This window comes from Arachis ipaensis, chromosome B9, assembly GCF_059453495.1.
Source record: "Arachis ipaensis isolate K30076 ecotype BB chromosome B9, ASM5945349v1, whole genome shotgun sequence".
NCBI lineage: Eukaryota > Viridiplantae > Streptophyta > Magnoliopsida > Fabales > Fabaceae > Arachis > Arachis ipaensis.
Genome location: NC_142444.1, coordinates 61,724,364 through 61,739,783, shown reverse-complemented (window position 1 = coordinate 61,739,783; position 15,420 = coordinate 61,724,364). Strand labels below are relative to the sequence as shown.

At 29.7% G+C, this 15,420-nt stretch overlaps 1 long non-coding RNA gene and 1 pseudogene across 2 annotated transcripts; both read right to left on the bottom strand.

Moving 5' to 3' along the window:
• Positions 1-3,548: 3,548 nt before the first annotated feature.
• On the bottom strand, positions 3,549-4,910 carry LOC107616668 (protein LIGHT-DEPENDENT SHORT HYPOCOTYLS 1 pseudogene; annotated as a pseudogene). The gene is made up of 2 exons (XR_015900176.1): positions 3,862-4,910; positions 3,549-3,603 (listed from the first exon to the last, which is right to left on the bottom strand). The product of XR_015900176.1 is annotated as a protein LIGHT-DEPENDENT SHORT HYPOCOTYLS 1 pseudogene (transcript).
• Positions 4,911-11,336: 6,426 nt separating this feature from the next.
• Positions 11,337-14,243, bottom strand: LOC110266580 (uncharacterized). Its single transcript, XR_002353996.2, has 4 exons — positions 13,609-14,243; positions 13,421-13,528; positions 12,214-12,347; positions 11,337-11,565 (listed from the first exon to the last, which is right to left on the bottom strand). It is a non-coding gene; the product is annotated as an uncharacterized LOC110266580 (long non-coding RNA).
• Positions 14,244-15,420: the final 1,177 nt, after the last annotated feature.

Below are 15,420 nucleotides of genomic sequence, written 5' to 3'. Positions count from 1 at the left end.
AAAATTAATTTATATTTTAATATTAATAAAATATTAAAATATTATTATAATTTATCAGAACTTTATATTTTTACATGTCTTATATCGTGTAACATTTTAAAATAAAATTTGTGTATTAATGTATCCTATGTCATTCTATGTCCGTGCATAATAGTTATAAAGTAATGCATAAAAATGTAAAATTCTATAGTCAAACCATTTCAATTTTTATTAGTTTTCCAATCTATTGAATATCATTTTGTATCATTTATTCCAATCAATATATTTTGATTTAAGTTCAACTCATTTCAATTCCACAAATTTTTGTTTCCAAACATATCCTAAGAAATACCGTAGTCATTTCCAATTTGATATATTATTATTACGATTTTAGTCAATACACTATTCTAGTTAAATTATTATTACTTATATTAACAATCTTAACGTGAAACTTTGTTGCAAAAATGCTTTCTATAGTCGATCTCAAACTTAATTTCGCAAAAGAATATAAAAAATTATAGAATTAAGTACAATTTAAATCTTATAATTTTAGCCAAAAATTAAAATTCTTCTTAAAATTTTTTTACCTTCAAAACTATCGTAATATTAAATTTTATTTAAAAATCATCATTTTTTAAATTTTCAGACAAAAATGCCCTTTTTCTTTCTACTCACTATCATCCTCATATCTTCAAAAAAATCTTTATTATGGACAATTTTAATTTTTGCTCAAATTCACAAGAATCAAAATCCTAGTTAACTCGTATATGATTAGATTGTTGATAGCCAACGTAAAAGCTTTGTCCTGTCCAATCTTATGGGATAAACAAAAAAAGCGAATAATAAATTAAAATTCTTAAAATAAACTTTGGATTCTGTGGATACGTACTAACAATTAAATTATGCAATGAGTGTGTGAACCATAATCCTGCCTTCTGCTGCCTATGCATTTTTATCCCGGCTTTTTAATTAATACACCCTGGAACTGATAATGCTATAATTTATGTAGCCAATTTGCAAGACACAGTAAACAAATTAAACCTAAAACATAAAATTAACAGGATACATCCCCTAAAACATGCGTAGATATAGAGCAGTAGCAGTGAAGCAATTTTCTGAAGTATGCACCCCGGCCACTACTATACTACTCCCCCTCTGTCTTTTAGGTTTTATATTATTCTTAAACAGAACCATTGAAAGCTAAGTCACAATCATCCTCATCATTAGTCAAGCTCTACCAATTTTAATAAAGCGCAATTACATCAACTTTTTCTCCTGATTTTCTACCACCAAGCTAAGCTAAGCTAAGCTAACACTATTTATTATTGGCTTTTGATAATTGACAACAATAACTAATAAAGGATCTCTCCTTTCATTTCTTTTTTTTATCCAACAAGATTACCTAACCAAGGAGACATCCATCATCAGAATGCCAAAGCAACCTTTTTCCTATGCCACACTTTCTCAAAACTAATAAAGGGGTCGTTCTCAATGTCTAATTAAGGTCTTTAATTAGGCAATGTAGCTTTCCCTAATTGTCTATATACTTTAAAATCTACTTTTTGACATGTCATTTTTTGCTGGCATCTACGAAAGTGAGAAAACAATCTATGTTTGTCAGATTGCTAAACATAGATATTCCATATCACATACTGTAACTAATAAAATGGATTATTCCACCAATTATATATGTATATTAGGCCCGTGAATCATCTGTCTACTAAGTCTATGATTTTGTTTTTCTTCTTCTTTCCAATAATTAATTATTTTATTTGGTTAGTATGGGCTTCCAGTAATACTGCCATATTAGTATTACTATTAACAAGTGGTTAGTTTTATATCTATATCATCGTTAAACTTCCCTCTCCCTTTTCCATTAATGTGATGAAGGAATCAGAAAAAGAAAAACTGAAAAGGGCTAAAAGAAATAATTCTACTTTAGTTTCATAATTAAAGAATATTTGAATTGAGCTCACTTAAGTCAACCCTAAAAGCTAAACACATTGGAATAAACTAGAGTCTAGATCATATTCTCAACAATGTGAAACTTGTAAGTAAAAACAAAATAAAATTCCATTAAAAGAATACTGGCCTGGGTAGCAATAATCTAAAACAACTCTCAATAGAGCTATGATAAATATATTTGTTGAAATTGAATAAGTGTATTTACCGAGTTCTATATTTAATATTGAGTACTTACTCTTCGTGAATACAATACTCTGACTAATAGTTTGGTTTTATTCTAATAATTCGAATTCTTTTTATAATAATAAAAACTATATACATATAAAGATTTTTCCGTTTGTAGCTTTCAGACTATAGTTTGAATATAATTAGCTTTTATTACTCATCAAATCATGAATTAAAGTTGTGACATAAAAAATATATTCATTAGCTACTAAACACTTTTTTTCATGACAGCTTTTCATGATGATTTAGACTGTTTCTTACCTATCAAAAAGATGGTATAAAAAACATAATCTGAAACTATTATCTCCAACTCTTTCCAAGAGAATCTTAAAAGAAAAATGATAAAAATACTGCTTAACAAGTATATGATAAAGTATCAATGGAAGAAGTTGTACCATATATAATAACATTAATAATAATAACACCACAATATATCTATATATTTCATAATTAATAGAATATCCCATATATCCAATATCCATTGTCTACACCAAATTAACCCATGTCAATATTAATAACTTTCAATAAGTTCACGAAGGAAGATATATAGGATATGAGATTAAAGTGTTGCATTACAAAAACATAAATTCTTAAAGAGCCACCAATTTTTAATATTTTTTAATTATTATTTAATCAGTATAAATATTGAATTATTTTTAATAAATAAATTTTATTAATTTATATATGTAAAATCTAAAAAAATAAGTATAAATTATATTAATTTAAATGTGCAAAAACCTTTAAATATAAGTACAAATTATTATTCGTCAAATAATGATAAAAAATGATAATATTTTATTTGCAGTGAAACATTGTTTTTAAAAAATATATGTATAATATTTCTAATTACATATTTAATATTATTTAATTATTCTAATTATATTTAAAAATATAAAATAATTAAGATAAACAGTAAATAAAAATACAAAATAAAATCATTTAAACTGTTTTAGACTATTTTGTTATTTTGTATAATCACAATATATATTAATGTTAGGTAGAAAAAAAAAACGGTCAGAACTTGCCTTATTTAGTATTAATTAATTGTCGATATTTAACAGCGCAGATGCATAAAGGAAAAGTGTAGAGACCAGCAATTTTTGTGTTTTGTGCCCAGTACTTAACCATCAAAATAAAAATGAGTGATCTCTCACCATTAGATATAATCTCACACTATTAAAATCATTATTGATGGCCAATTAATGGTTACAAAACATCAAAATTAATGGCCCTAACATTCTTCAACGCAGAAATTCATGGCAGTTGTAAATTCATTTCCACTACTATATCCATTATTTCTTACTCCCAACTCACAACAAGAAGCTAAGAACAATAAAATTCCATCTCAAAAAAACTCTTTAAATGGAGAAGGTACAGAATTAGAAGACGCGACTTGATAGATAGATAGACATAGAAGGCAACAAATAAAGCCACCTGATTAAAATTCCAATAGAGAAAAGCACAAATTACTTGAAATTCTAATAAGAACACATTAACTTATAAACATCAAGATACGCAACAGACCAATAATTAATTCACAATTCTTATATCCATTGTGTGCGATTACTCTTCGATTTATTATTATAAAATCGAATGTAATTTCTACTCGAAAAAGTACACAATGAGTATAAGAAAAAAAAAGGTCAAAAACATTTTTCATTTATATAACACTTGTGATAGATGCTGATATACCTGTTGATGAAACATTTCGTTTCATTTCATTAAGTAGTAGTAGTGGCAGCGGCGGACATGGCACAGCCATTATTGTTGACCTTGGGCTTCGGCCTCTTCCTCTTCTTCTCATAACTGACTCCTCTAGCTTTGGCCTGAAAATCTCTGACATCACGAAGGTAAATCCTAACGGCTCTGGCGCCGAACGGGTTGGACTCCGGCCTGCCGCCGTTCTCTTCATAGGCCGCCCTAAGCCGGCCGATGAGGGCGTCGAGGCTGCCCCAGGCTTGGCGGAGCGGGCAGGGGCAGGGCGCCGGAGGGTTCGGGAGGCCGAAGAAGGGGCAGTTATGGTTGTGAACTTTCGTTTTCCCGAACTGATCGAGGTAGTGAAGGAACTCGAGCACGTGTGCGCCGCTGCAGAGGTTCAGCGAGAGCGGCGGACGGTGGTTGCGGAGGTACTGACAGAACGTATTCCAGTCTCGCCGCTTTTGATTCTCATAACGGCTCGATGAAGGAGAAGAAGAAGAAGACGAAGATGCAGAAACGGCTACAACGCTGTTACTTCCTCCTCCTCCGCCAACACCGTTGACGGTGGTGGTTGTCGGAGCTTTGGCGTTTGATGCTGGTGGTGATGATTCAGAAACCAAATCCATGCCTACACTCTGTAAGATCTACAGATTTTACGGTTGGATCTTGCAACAGATCAGAGTAAGATTTTTTTTTCTTTCTTTCAAAACAGTACTATGAGATTCAAGAACTAGCTAGGGTTTGAGATTTTTCCATCATCTGAACTTATTATATATAATAAATAATTATAATAATAAGTGGTTTCCCGTGATAGTAATTTGAGAATCATGCAGAGAAAGAGAAACCTGGGCAGTGACAGTAGAAGAGATATTAGGCTAAGCTATTATAAGAGAGGGATGCGTGGTTTTCATTTTGTATGTGTACATTCTCGTTGTCAGATAGAGATAGAAAGAAAGAAAGAAAGGGAGAAAGTGATAGGAAGAGAGTGTGAGTAGTAATTATTAAGAAGCTGGTTAGTTATGGTTTGGTTGGAGGTTAATGCTGCTTAAGAGTGGTAGTGGTGACTAGTTTATATATAATTATTGGTCGGGAATGGAATTGAAATATAATGGATTGTCAGGTTATCAGAAATTTTATTAGTTTCTTTATTAGCTCTTGTATGCAATGATTAATTCTATTGTTGTAGGTTATTTATTTAAATAAAGACAACGATTAAACACTATTCACTACATACATGTTATATATGTATATATGCCTATTAATAATGTAAAATTTGTATATTTTATTTTTCGGTTAAAAGACCAAGTAAAAAAATCATAAGGCCGAAGGGCGTGTCTGCTCGCTCGTTTAAATGTGTTTATATATTTATTAAACAAATAAATAAATAAGTGTAAGAGAATCAGAAGTGAAGTGGGAGTTTTATGATATGTTAGTATGTTACCATGACGAAGAAAATGAGAGACTGAAGGAAGAAAAGTGACCAAGGGTTAAAATGGAGAAGTGGGAGTAAGAGTGTGTGTTATTCCAAAACAGGACAAAACTTTGGCAGTCACCAGTGATGATGGTGACCAAAGATGACCAGACATATCAACCATTATTAATAACTATATTTTTCTCTTTCTTTTATTTTCTCTCACTCCTCTTTTGGCCACATCAATCAATTCAAACATGCATACATATGATATATGCCATTGCCATACCATACATATGCATTATTATTCCCACCCCTTTTTACTCCCTTTTTATTTTTAGAAAAAAATATAACCAAGGAAAAAAAATTAATATGGTTTTAAATAATATTTTAATTTTCAAAAAACAAAAATTAGAAAGTTCAATTTTAATATTATAATTTTTTTAAAATTGAAATTCAGGATCCTATTTTCAATTTTAAAAATATTTAAAAGAATTTAACTTTTAAAAACAAAAAAAATATTATTATAATTTTTAAATTATAACTTTTATGAAATTAGAGAATCCGATTACTTTTAATTACTGTAAAAAGTATTTAAAAATTTGATTAATTAATGTTATCATTAATATTAATGAATAGTTATTAGCTAATTATACATTGTTAATTATAATAATGATAAATAGTATTATTTGGCTAAAGAGATAAATTTTTTTAAAAATAGTGTATGTTTAAAATATTATGTCTTTGATACAATTTTTTAAAAATAGTGTATATTTAAAATAGAGCAATTTATTAAAATAAAACAAATAAATTTTAAATTTATCTAAATATAACTTTTGCAAAATAAATATCAAAATATAACTTTTTAATAAATTATGTAAACTTCCAGAAAAATTCCACTGATTTTCTAAATATACATAAACTACACTTCTCTAATGGTTTAGGTTGAAACAAAATTTAGCCAAAAACCATATTAAGAATTTCAACGGCAGCCGTTCCTCTGTCTCAGGCTCAATGGCAATTTCAACAACCTATAATTATCATGGGGATATTATTTTTAAATATCACAGTCATTATGAAAAGGAAAATTATTCTCGGAATATTACTATTAGAATTTAACTGGTCACAATTTAGGAATGTCTTTAATCATTTGATTCAAATAGGGAGATATTACTAAAATTTGTGTTTGTTTTACATAAAAAAAATTATTTAGTGGTTAATTTATGTACTACTTATGTATTTTTGTTATAATTAATTACTATTAATATTAAACTAATAAAAAATAATTTAAGTATCAATTTTTTCATTTAATTTAGGTTAATTTATGGCTCCACTATTTCTATTATACTTGCACCCATTTTTTATAAACAATGCTAAAGAAATAATAGTCTTATTTTATTTGATTTAACATCTATAATTTTTTATATATAATATCTAAAATTATATGTTTATTATATTTAAATTTTTTTATTTATTTTAATAATAATTAAAAAAAATTTAAATTATTTTAACTTGATTTTTATTATTTTTTAAATATTTTTTGTTTGTTAAATATCTATATTTTATCAATATAGTTAACTAAATTTTAACTTCAAATAAATTTATATAAGAGTCCTTAAACTATAGTATTGAATCAAAATAGTATAATTACTGCTCTACTTAACAATTATATTGACAAACTAACTGTTTTGATTCAATATTATAGTTTAAGCACTCGTTATATAGATTTGAAGTTAAAATTTGATTAGCTATATTAGTAGAATATAGATATTTAACAAACAAAAAATATTTAAAAAATAATAAAAATTGAGTTAAAATAGTTTAAATTTTTTATTTTTTTAATTATTATTGAAATAAATAAAAAATTTTAAATATAATAAACATATAATTTAAGATATTATATATATAAAATTATCAATGTTAAATCAAATAAAATAACATTATTATTTCTTTAGCATTATTTATAAAAAATGGGTATTTATAACAATATATAATGGTAATATATGAATTTAGTGTTCAAGATTTATTTTTAGTATTACGCTTTCTATTAACTTCTCCACTACTTAGCCACCTTGACATAACTTTCACCGTTATCCTTCAACTCTCACCTGTTTCTCTCTTCTCATCTAATCTCTTATTTGTATTATGTATTATTGAATACAGATATAAATTTTTTTATTTTATTTGCTTTTAATCTAAATTATCATTTTTTTAAGATATCACAAATAGAATTAAGCTCAAAATTATTGAGCTTCAATATTTTACTTGAGGTACTCTATCTAAATTAATTATTATAAATTATAAATAATAATTTTTTTGTTTAGTTCTATGTTTTGATTGTTACTATTATATTTTATTTTATTTTTACTCTTGGTACCTATAATTTATATAATAAATTACTTCATTTTTTTATAGAATTTAAAAATACATTAATCTCATGTCAATAATATATTTGGTTTTTAAACATCCAATACCCAGAATAACAATAGAATTGATCCAAATTTAAGTAATAGAAGGAACCTAACATTAGTGGGTATAAATTATCATTTTTTAAAAATTTTATCATAATTAGTAAACTTTTAATTATTTCTAACATGATATGTTACATATATCTATAATACAGTATATTATGATTAATAATTATTCATTTAAAAAATTCATACTATTAATTTAATATTTAAATTTTTTTATTATGATACTATTTTAATGTACTCTATATTTTTATTATGTATTTATAATTGTGATGAAAATAATTTTTTAAAGAAATATTAATCTTATTTCTTAATATTTTTTGGTCCAAACAATATTAAATCATTTATATTAAAAAATTTAGATAATTTAAAAAATATTATTTATACATTAATAATCTGTTATTTAGATATTCAAGTATTAGAATTTGTCTAAATAATATAGTAAATGATGATAATATTAATTAATTATGTATATATATTCCATTAATACTCCTTATGTAATAAATAATATACTTAATGATGATAATACTTTCTCATTGTTTGGTTGGCACGTTGATTTCATGTCAACTAGTGTACCTACCTGCTCATACATTAACTTAAATTAAATAAAAAAATTGATACCTAAATTATTTTTTTATTAATTTAATATTAATAATAATTAAATATAACAGGAGTATATAAGGAGTACATAAAGTTAATTACTAAATATTTTTTTTATATCAAATACAAGCAAACATTTTAGTAATATCCCCTTATCTGAATAGAGTGATTAAGGACGTTTCTGAGTTGTGACCAGCCAAATTCTAATAGTAATATTTTAAAGATAATCTTCCTCTCCATAATGACTGACTGTGATATTTAAAAATAATATCCCAAGATAACCATGGGTTGTTAAAATTACGACTGAGGCTGAGATTGGGGCAGAGGAACAGCTGCCATTAATGGTGATCGATCCAATCCATACATAGTTGCTGTTGGATGAAACATGTGTTTAGTTCAGTGACAAAAGAACTCGAAGCATTTGCGTTGTTGTGGTTTTGATAAATTGGATCTTCATGGTTTATGTCTATTTGCAGCCTCCACAAAAACCGCAAGATCGCTAGAGGAGTGTAACGATTTATGTAAATTTAAAATTCGTGGGATCTTCTCACGGTTTATATAGTTTATTAAAAAGTTGTATTTTAGTATTCATTTTACAAAAGTTGTATTTTGATAAATTTAAAACTTAATTATTTTATTTTAGAAACGTATCACACATGCACGTCAATTTGTGTTTTTTTTTTTTTCTTTATAACAAGATTTTTTTTTTCTGCAACAGAAAACTACAAGTACTTAAAATTCATTTCATCCATGATTTTAGGTAGATCATTATAACACTATTATAACTATCTTAGGTAGACACTTTTTAGCGGGGAAGCATTTATTAATAGGCACCACGTACAATTGCATTTTGAAAAGATTGTAGCAGGACAAATCACACTGTTGTGTTTTTTAGCAATTTAAAAAATAGGAATTAGTTTACCTGGCCTATCTTTAATTAAAATAGAAAAAGAATAGCTTGAATTCTTGAAACAATCTGCCATGCATGATTTGATATCAATATTCAAAAATTTCAGATCCAACTACTCATTTTACTAGATAAGGTTTAAGTTGTTCATGAAGGATAGATAACCTATGCATGATGGCATTCTAGTTAAGGTAATTCCAGCAAAATAATAATAATAATAATAATAATAATAATAATAATAATACACTTAATGTATATAGACAAAGAATTTGTTTCGGTGAATTTTAAAAAAAAAATTATTTTCGAGTAATATTTTTTTGAAAAGTCTATTAAAAAGATAAAAATAATTTTATATTTAAATATCTTATACAAAACTTAAAAATCTTTTTACTTATTAATTATGTTTAATTTGGATATAATAATAAAAAAATATTTATATTTATTATGTGAAAAATATATTTTTCTAAAAAAAATTTAAAAATATAAATTGTAAATTTTTGAAAAATATATTTTTGTTTTTTTAATACTTTTATTTTTATTATCAAATATTTAGTAAAAATATTAAAATCTGAAAAAATATTTTTTATTGATTTTTTTTCTGTCAACTTAATAATACTCGAACAAATTAAACACCAAGTTTAATACAGATAAGATTAGAACCAATAATAAATAAATTCCACTAAGACACTAATTAACAAGAAAAATAGCAGCACTGCCGATAATTGATTCTGAAGCAAATTCAACGGATAATATTTTAGCTATGAAAATATCAAATAAATAACTAAATACAAAATTTCACATTAAAAAACTAAATAAGAACGAAGTTAAGTTAAATTTTAGAAAGCAACTAAAAATTAATTCTATAATAAAAAATTAAAATGATTAAAAATTTAAGAGAATATTCTAAAGTTTGGAAAGCAATCTTCTCCCTCGTAATAAATGAGGCTCTCCCCCCTTTAGACCAAATCCAACAAGAATTGTTGGAAATAAAATTTAGATTCTTCAAAAAAAGACTAGTAAAACAATAAAATAAAAAATTATTCATTATTAAATTTATATTTTATAAAATATGTGTTTTATTTTTAGTTTAAAAGCGATTAATTTATTATTTTTTTATTTTTTATTTTAAAAGATTTTGATTCTGAAAATAATAAAATGAGTTATATTTTTTTAAAAAAATTTTGTTTGTCATTTTTAATATTAAAAACAATATATATATATATATATATATATATATATATATATATATATATATATATATTATTACAGACCCGGTTCCGAGTCTTGCGTCTAAACGACCTCAACCCGACTATCTAGGTTTAGGCCCCTGGTTAGCAACCCGAAAACGGCCCTCTAATCTCTAACCAACTTTCGAATTCAAATACCTCATTTATCTTACTCAGATAAGATAAGATGAGAAAACTACCACTAGCTATATAAAAGGGAGCCAAAGGCCTCCTCAGATACGTCACCTATTCCACACACCTTATACCTCTTAGATCCATTCTGACTTGGGAGTCGAAGTGTCTTTGCAGGTACCACCCCGGCCGCTCCAAGAGGACGATCCGACAACCGCCCAACTCGCAAGTCACCGTTCTATCCCACAACCCGTATCAGAGACTTCTCGTACATTGGTGCCGTCTGTGGGGGCTCCCAAATCGTAGCGGCATGACGGACAATCTCGAAGAGCAATTCTCAAGCCATCACCGCGACTCACACCCGAGAAGCCCAACTCCTGGACTCCAAGGTAACACTCCCCCCACCCACTGGAGGATAACAAGCACTGTGCATCGCCAACCAACGCCGACTTGGCAACAACCGAGAGAGGACAACCGTCCATCCACTGAAGCCAAGCCACCCGCCAGCTTGGGAGAGAAGGAGGTGGTCCAAATAATCTAAGAGCTGTGCCTTAGGGTGCAAAACCTCAAAAGCCGAGTTATGTAACACCCTCACTATCAGACCCTCACTATCAGAATGTCATGCTTTCGGATGTGCCACTCTGATAGCGAGAATACTACGACGACTTTCATATATATAATAATAAGCTATGAGCCTTTAACTTAAAACCGTATCACTGTTCTTTGTGAAAATCGAAAAAATACTTTTACAATAAAACAAACAAGCGTATACATATACAAAATTTCTTACTCAAGTAACTTATACATATTATATACATAAAAATCATATAACTCCTATCGCTCCTACAAAATTATAATATTAATGACGAGGAAAGAATAATAACTAAACTAATACATCCATATCACATAAGCTAAACTAAAAAATTCTTCATAAGCTTCTTCATCTGTTTCCTGAAAAGAGAAGTTTGTAGGGGGTGAGAACATCATCCTCAAAAGGGTTCTTAATAGAGAATTTTTAAGAATTGCTATAAGAAGATAAGTATAAAGAGAAGAATTGATTTCAGGGCAGTGATATTCGTTCGTCCTATGAATCTTTAAAACTTTAAAAACCAACAACTAAACATGCAAAACCTTTTTTTAAAATCCAATATTTAAAGATCCAGAAAACCAAAACATTTCTTTTCTTATAAGAAAATCTTAATTAATTTCCTAGTCTGTATGAATGACTAATCTGTTCCAAACATAGGTTCATGAAGTCCATGCTGAACCAGTTTGATTTTTCATACTTTCCTAAAACCTCAATTAGAAACTAATCACAGCCTTCAGCTCGAGTAACTCAAACAAATCCAACAATCAAATCATCATCTCATCATCAATATCCAATGTTAAGGTACCACAACAAAAACAAACACAGGCAAAATAGACAAGGAAAACACACAAGTATGGATAGCAATTACAGCAAATAGCTCAGATAGCAGTTAATAACAGTTAAGCAATTAAGCAAACCAAAACAAATTCAAACTCTAGCAAAGCATACAAATGCATGATGAATACATGTCCTATGTCTAATGAGCTCATTTGTTGGTTATATAGCCAAACCTGACATGTCCGGTAGCTAACCCGGACACTATCTCTCTGTTGCGCATTAATATCATTAGAGGGAATACGTGCCCTGTCACCATTAGAGGGATTATGTGCCCTGTCACCATTAGAGGGAATATGTGCCCTGTCACCTTTACAACCAGAGAGAAAACATAGACATACTTATCATCAATCAACCACAACCATATCTCATTTATCATATTCATTCAATTTCATAATCAAACTCAGTTTTCATCATTTTTCTTCCTCATCTCTTTCCCAAAGCAAGTGGACAATGCCACTGCCTCTTACTCATGGTCACATGTTTCATTCATTTACAAATCATCTTCTTCGCACTTCCTTAACCATAATTCATTCTTTTCTTAAAAAATAAAGCTCAATCATATTTCTCTTTTTAGTAATTCAATTCAAAATATAATTCATTATTTTCTTAAATAATTCAAGTAGAATAATATAATTCTTAAATTCATAATTTTCTAAATAATATCTCAAACAAAGTCTCAGATTTTATACAAATTTCGGCGACACCTCCCCTAAAACTTAGACTTTGCCACCCTTTTCGGGTCCTAACCAAACCAAACCAAATGCTTGTCAATCATTTAAATCACTTCCAATAACTATTATCCAAACAATAGCACTCAACTCAAGAAAATCAACAAAATCCAGAATTCAATCAACCAATCTCATAAACCCCAATTTAAACTAACTTCAATCAACAACATCAATCAATAATTTAGAATTCTCGGCCTTCTCAAACAGTTTCAAACCAAACCATTCCTCAATCCCTTTTCGAATCATTTCCGAAATAGCAAATCATTTTCAATAAACAAACCATTTTCAAATATCAAGTCCTTTCCAAATTTGTTTTTAAATCAAATTTTGATAACAAATCGGGTTCAATATCAAATCAAATTTCAATATTAAATCTTTTTTAAAATCAAATCATTTCCAAAATTAAACTAAATACCAATATTAAATCTCTTCCAGTAATTCAAGGAAAACCATTTCAACAGCATTAGCCAACTAATCAGAATATTCAACTTTCTCAATCGATCAGTCAATCAATCAAACAAACAATCTCATTCATCCAAAACAACTCAATTCAATTCATAAGACTCACAAAATCACAAAAATAACTTTATGCATTAATATCGACTTATAACAACTCTGGAAAGTAAAAAAAGTTTAAGAAAGGCGCCCCTACCTCAACTCGTCGAAACTCACAATATCAAACGCGTCAAAAACCCCTTTTTCCTCGCGACCCACAGCAACCACAGCTTCAATTGTGACTCGCAATAGCCAGAACTCAACCCTAGTTACTAAAACCTCAGAATCTCTAACCAAACACAACAGAATATTGATTCTCAAAGGTTCTGAAATGTAAATGCTTACCGTAACAAAGAAGTAACGAATGAACCAAACTGCAGAAGCTTCGGCAGTGGTTTCAGCAATAGAACGGCGGCAAGAAACAACAACAACAGTGGCCGCTTCGCGGTGACCACCTTCCACGTGACCCTCTCTCTCATCCTCCCCTGCGGCCCGGACAGCGGCAAAAACACTGGTAGCGGCGGCGAGCCAAAATGACAAGGCGACCCTTTTCCACGGCTCAAGCTTTGCACGCTTCTCTTTCTCACAATCAACGACAGAGGATGTTACTTTTAGCGGCGACAACGACCTCAACGGTGGTGACCCGCAACACTAACGACAACGAGGCTGGTCGCGACCCTGTCTCCTTCGTGCGTCTCTCCCTCCCTTCGCAGTTTTGTTCAACGGCGACCAAGGAACACGACGATGATTGGCGCGAAGCTCCTCCAGCGATGGCTGTTCGTGGACAGATCGGTGGCAAGTTGACATGGTGCGATAGTGACGACACGCAGTGGCGGCGCAATTCCCCCCCCCCCTCTTCCCTCTGCTCTTTCGAATCTCCCTTTCTTTTCTATTAGTGTATGAGCGTGAGTGAAGAAAGTGATAGTGAGGAATGGCAGCGGGAAGAAGAAAAGGTGGGTGAATGTGTTGTGTAATGGGATAAGGGTTTGTAGAGTGTAAATTAGGTTTCTATTTGGGAATTTTAATAAAATTAAAGAGTAGAGTATAAGTTTAAAACCAAATTAAATACAAACTAATCATTTTTGAAATGCCATTTAATCACCACTTAGTAAATTATTTTCGAATAAATACTAATTCAATAAAATTGGAAATAATTAAATTAATTTTCCTTTATTTATGAAATAAAGTCGAAAACTAAATATTCAAAACATAGTTTATAAAATTTCCATTATATTTATTAATTAATTTATTTATTTTCAATTACTACAACTTCATATTATATTTGAGAAATTATATGATTTGTATTTAAAAATCTTTAAAAACATAATCTTGATTAAATATAATAAATTGTAAAATAACTTTTTATTTAATTTTCGAAAATCCAGAATCTTACAAGTTACACCCAAAGAACGATATCATCCAAAGCATGCGAGCCAAGTGACCTCTAGGACTCGATCTTATCGCGATACAGGAAATAGATCACCTGAACGATGACACTGCAAGCGACACGGCCTTAGCGCTTCCCAAGATCCGGAACGCCGATGCGGAGAAGACGATCGACGGCACCATCGGGAGACCAAACATGCATGAAATGAGCACGTGATAATGGGAGCCACCCCGTTCACAGAAAGAATCATAAGAGCTAAACTTCCAAAGGGCTTCAACAAGCCTACTGACATGAAATATGACGGGGCCAAAGATCCCCAGGAATACATAATGGCCTTCGAGGCCAAGATGAATTTAGAAGGAGCCATCGATGCGGTCAGGTGTAAGGCCTTCCCTGTAACCTTAGCCAACCCCGCAATCAAATGGTTCAATGCCCTCCTGAACGGCTCCATAGCCAACTTCCACCACATTTCCAGAAAATTCATGCCACAGTTCACCACCAGAATCACCAAAGCTAAACACCCCATTAGCTTGCTCGGAATCACCTAGAGACAAGAGGAATCGACGAGAAAATACCTGGATAGGTTCAACGATGAGTTCCTGACAGTCGACAGACTCATGGACTCGGTCGCTAGTCTGTGCCTGACCAACGGCCTCATGAATGATGACTTCTGGAAACACCTTACCACCAAATAGCGAAACGAGGTATCCTCCCAAATAGGGGTGTACATGGGCCGGGTGAAACCGGGTTTGATGTGACCCAGATCCGAC